General features: G+C 59.7%; 1 long non-coding RNA gene across 1 annotated transcript; it reads left to right on the forward strand.

The window, feature by feature from the left end:
- Nucleotides 1-1369: 1369 nt before the first annotated feature.
- On the forward strand, nt 1370-4934 carry LOC107000606 (uncharacterized). Its single transcript, XR_013399487.1, has 2 exons — nt 1370-1602; nt 4500-4934. It is a non-coding gene; the product is annotated as an uncharacterized LOC107000606 (long non-coding RNA).
- Nucleotides 4935-5178: the final 244 nt, after the last annotated feature.

Below are 5178 nucleotides of genomic sequence, written 5' to 3' on the forward strand. Positions count from 1 at the left end.
GGAAGGAACCTTGAATCTTCATAGGGTAATTAACAGACACACACATACACACACACACACACGGGAGCTTGGCTGTCATCCCTCACTATATGCCCTCGGACGGTGCTCAGTCCTTCCTGCACAACAGGTACCCATCCTCACAGGCTAGACACATGCTCCTTGCTTGAGGAAGTGGGGACTGCAGATCAGTGCCTCAAACATTGTGAGGATCCCAGAGCTGGGATTGGGGCTGCAGGGGCCCAGCAGGCCTCCAACAGAGACCTAGATTTCTGCTGAGGGAACCCTGGGAAGTGGGATACTCCTTGAGCTGGTTGGGTCAGTACCTCACCCTGGTCCTCAGAGGAACCAGGGCCCCCACCTCACCCTGCCTGCCCCCCACCCCCCGCCCCACCCCTTGTCAGGGAGGAAGACCGAAGCCAGTGGCAGATACAGCCCGCCTGCTGCCAGCCTGCCCAGAGCTGGGCTTAACGGTTAACCTCACTCTTCATCCGGTTTATTCCCCAGGCTGGAGTCAGAGGTGGGGGCCTGCCCCAAACCAAGAAGCAGGAGGCAGTAAATATTTGCCAGTGCAGGAGTGTCCATGCAGTGTGAGCAGGTCCTACACCACAACTGCCAGCTGCAGGGAAGATTCCTTTTTTTTTTTTTTTTTTTGACATGGAGTCTTGCTCTGTCACCCAGGCTGGAGTGCAGTGGCACCATCTATCTCGGCTCACCGCAACCTCTGCCTCCCGGGTTCAAGCGATTCTCCGGCCTCAGCCTCCTGAGTAGCTGGGATTACAGGCGCCCGCCACCACGCCCGGCTAATTTTTTGTATTTTCAGTAAAAACGGGGTTTCACCATGTTAGCCAGCCTGGTCGAACTCCTGACCTTGGGTTCCGCCTGCCTCGGCCCCCTAAAGTGCTGGGATTACAGGCATGAGCCATCGCGCCCGGCCTCATTTTTGTATTTTAGTAGAGACGGAGATTCACCATGCAGGGCAGATTTCTAAAAGCAGGTGGGGGCAATACCTAATGCTGGCACACGCAGTGGAACCCCCACACCCGCCTGGAATGCTCTGCACCGTCAAAGCGACTATTCCCCAGTCAGCACTGGGGCCAGAGGGTAGAGCGGTGCCAAAAGCCACCTCGTCCCGGCCGAGCTCGCGTCTCCCTTGGCGGCTCCAGGCCCTCGGGACAGAGCTCTGGCGCCAAGAGTGACGCAGGCAGGGCCTCCTCCAGTGAGACCCGGTCAAACCGAGGAACCCACTGGCCTAGCTCAGGCGCCGGGTAGGGCGGGCGCTCAGCCTTCGGATCCGGACGTGGCGGAGCGGGGGTGGATGGGGGCGGGGCGACTAGGGGCGGCCCCGGGGGCGGGGCGCAGACCGTCCGGCCTCCTGTGGATTCGGCGCCCGACCCGCGGCCGCCGTGGGGACGCGGCTGGCCGGCCCGGGGCTGGCTCCGAGGCCGAGGCGGCGGCCGGCTGCGCCCGCGCCCTTCGAGCTCTGAGTGCGGTGGCTCCAGGCCCCATGAAATCCAGTCCACGCTCCGCGAGCGGCGGCCAGGGCGCGCCCGGGAGCTGCTGCCGCTCCTGCGCCAGACGAGAGAAGGAGGCGGCAGCCCCAGGGCTGGTGGCCAGGGAGGGTCTGGGGGTCTGGGAGGCGCGGGGCTGTGGGTTGTGGGCATGTATCCGCCGGGAGGCGAGGCGGAGCTGGTCTCGGGCGCGCGCGGACGGGTTCCGAGGGCGCGACGGGCTGCTGCGCGCGGGGTCTTGAGTGGGCTAGAGGGCGGCCGGCTGGCGTGAGGGCTGGGTGAGGCCGGCGGACCGTGTGTGGAGGAGGGGGCCGCTGAGTGTGTCCGGGTCTCTGGGGTTTGAGAGTGGTTGTGTGTGTTGAGGGTGGCCCCAGCCCGGAGCTAAGAGCCCAGATTCAGGCCCTGGCAAGATGGGAGGGGCCCGGGAGGAGTGGCAAGTGAGGACGAATCATCTTGTATTGAGAGACAACGGAAGAGGGTGGCTTCCCCCTCCTCCAGGATCGGGGAGGCACTGGACCCTGGAGAGGACCCAGGGCTGGTCTGCGGGTGCAGCCTCACCCCAAGACACCATGGCAGCCCACACAGAGCTATCGCATGCATCACCAGTTCTCCAAAAGGCAGCACATGCTCTTAGAGTACACACCTCCAGCATCTGTGCATCACAACACTCGGTCCGGTGGTGGCCCTGCTCCTACACACACCAGGTACACTAAACCCAGATCCCAAGCCCTGGGTTGTCCCAGGATGCTGGTCCCCCCCATCACCTGGGCAAGCCACTTCCCTCACCACCCCGTCCCCACCCCCTGCAGCAGCTACCACCACTACCTGCCCCATTCTGTGAGCAGAAAGTCAGCCGTGCAGGTGTTTGGCCTGCAGAAGGTAGATAATTAGAAATGGGGAAACTGAGGCATGTAGCGAAGTGGTCATCCCGGGGCCCACAGAGAAAATGTGGGGCAAGCCAGGGCCAGAGCCCTTCTTCCTGTCTTCCTTTATCAATCTCCTCCAACTCTGGGTTCAGCAGGCTGGAAAAATGGAGCTGTCCCTTTAAGAGGAGCTGTCTAGACCCTCAGAAGGCAGGCTGGCAGGTTGCAGCGTGGGGCCCTGTTTGGGTCTGCCAGGCTCATCAGTCAGCCTTCCTTCTGGATCTTCCCTAGCTGGCATCTGTGGCAAACAGCAGAGCAGCACTGAATCAGCCAGGCACCCAGAGGCAGGGATCTCAGTCTGGGATGCCGTCTGGAGCCCAAGACACCAGTTGGGCATTTTAGCTGGGAAACTGGAGGGAAAGAAGGATCCTCAGAGACCAGCTAGGTCACCTCTTTCTGTCCCAGAGGTTGGGATTTGAGGTCAAGGGAGGGGCTTGTCCTGCTCCATAACCTGCAGGGACCCTGCAGCTGTGACCCACGGACTTCCCTGCCTGGCCCAACTTCCTGTGCTTGGGACCCACGCACACAGCATATCACCTATGGATTGGAGAAGGCCCACATGGGGTCTAGAGGCCCCTCCTCGCTGTGGCTGCCCCATCAGCTGTCAACGTGTCCTCTAAAGAGACCATCTGGGCCGGGCACAGTGGCTCACGCCTGTAATCCCAACATTTTGGAAGACCGAGGCAGGCAGATCATCGGAGGCTGGAAGTTCGAGACCAGCCTGACCAACATGGAGAAACCCTATCTCTACTAAAAATACAAAATTAGCTGGGCATGGTGGCGCATGCCTGTAATCCCAGCTACTCAGGAGGCTGAGGCAGGAGAATTGCTTGAACCTAGGAGATGGAGGTTGCGGTGAGCAATTGCACTCCAGCCTGGGCAACAAGAGCAAAACTCCGCCACAAAAAAAAAAAAGAGAGAGAGAGAGAGACCCTCTGAAAGAGTGTTCAGCCCCACATCAGTCCTGTGGGAGTAGACAGGAGGAGAAAGTGGAGGAGTGAGGCAGGAAGGCCAGGGCAGGTCTGTGCAGGCGGTGGGGTGAGGGATGGGTAGGAGAAGAGGCTGGAGGCCTGAATCCTGGCAGGAGTGGTGGGGAGAGAGAAGGGATGACTAGGTGAGCTGGGGGAGAGAGGAGGAGGGCAGAGTGTTGGGGGGTTCCAGGGCTTCTGGCCCCAGTGCCTGGGAAGATGGGCATGGAAGCGCCCTACACTGAACTGGGGCATGGGGCATGGGTGGTGAGGCCGGCTTCAGGGTAGCATGCCTTTGAGACATCTGAGAGAGAGGTCCGCCCCCAAGGGAAGGATCCAGACCTGTCCGCAAACAGATGCTGGCAGCAGCTCAGGAAAACCAAGGGATAGGTGGGAAGGCAAAGGGTCTGAAGGGAATGCTGGGGAACAGGGGAATTTGAGGGGTCAAAAGTGGAGCAAACCCCCCTCCATAAGAGGAGAATCCCACAGACAAGCCCTAAGCCCAGAGAAGGCAGTGTCACAGCGCAACACTTCACCTCGAGGGAACTGGTCTAAGGGTTCTGGAATTCACTTATCACTTCCCTGATGGCGCCCATGCCCCTCCCCTGTACTTATCCAAAGGGTCCACGAAGGCCAAGTGGCTCACACCTGTAATCCCAGCACTTTGGGAGGATCGTTTGAGCCCAGGAGTTTGAGACCAGCCTGGGCAACATAGTGAGACCCCATCTCTACAAAAAATTTTTTTTAATTAGCTGAGTGTAGTAGTACCCGTCTATAGCCACAGCTCCTCAGGAGGCTGAGGTGGGAGGATCCCTTGAGGAGGCAGAGGTTACAATGAGCTGAGATCACACCACTGGACTCTAGCCTGGGTGACAGAGCAAGACCCTGTCTCAAAAAAGAAATAAGTAAGGAAAAATGAAAGGGTTCACCCACCACTGGACAATTAGCCCATGGCCGCCTGTGGGGAGAATACAGCCAACCTTAGGGAGGAGATGGAGAGACAGGAACAGCAATAAGCAGCATCTGGCTGGCTGGGGTGGGGCCTGGAGATGGGAGACCCGACTGGCTCACTCAACTTTCTCTTCACCACTCACTCACAGGACCTGGGCCTTGAGGGGACCCTCCTTACTGACATCCTCTACAGAGATGTGGCCTTCCTCAACCTGGTCGACCCCATCTCCCACGACCTGCTTGTGAACCTGGCCACCACCCCTGCCTCTACCTGGTACTCCACAGCTGCTGGGCTGGGACCCGAGCCCCGGGCCTGCTGCGCCAGGTGACCCACCACCCGCCTGGCTCATTGCTACTGACTTGTGATGCTCTCAAGCACATGGTAGTGGGCCATGAAGGTCGAGGAGGACTCACAGGCCCCCAGAGATCCAGTGCAAATGCTCAGCCTGAGATTAAGGGGACAGAAGGAGAATGGACTCATAGGAGGCCAGGAGGCCAGCCCCGGCTAGAGGCTCAGGCTTCCCTCAGTGGGAGGAGCCCCAATACCCATAGTGTGGACCCCACAATAAAGAGTGATACCCGCCTCTGCTTTTCTGCATCACCGATCTCAGGGTCACTGAGCAACAGCCCTGCTGCTGGGGTGGGGAGAAAGGGTGGCTGTGTCTATCCAAAAGGGAGGGACAAAGGTCACACTGACCTTCCCCCAGGTGTTCCTTGGGGAAATCCCCCATGGAGTCTAAGATATGGGGGTCCTGGGTCCATCCCTGTGGGCTGGGGAGTTAAAGGAGGCCTCCAGGGAGCAGGCCCTCACAGCTGGGCAGGGCTTGG

The sequence above is a fragment of the Macaca mulatta genome, chromosome 10 (genome assembly GCF_049350105.2).
Source record: "Macaca mulatta isolate MMU2019108-1 chromosome 10, T2T-MMU8v2.0, whole genome shotgun sequence".
Taxonomy (NCBI): domain Eukaryota; kingdom Metazoa; phylum Chordata; class Mammalia; order Primates; family Cercopithecidae; genus Macaca; species Macaca mulatta.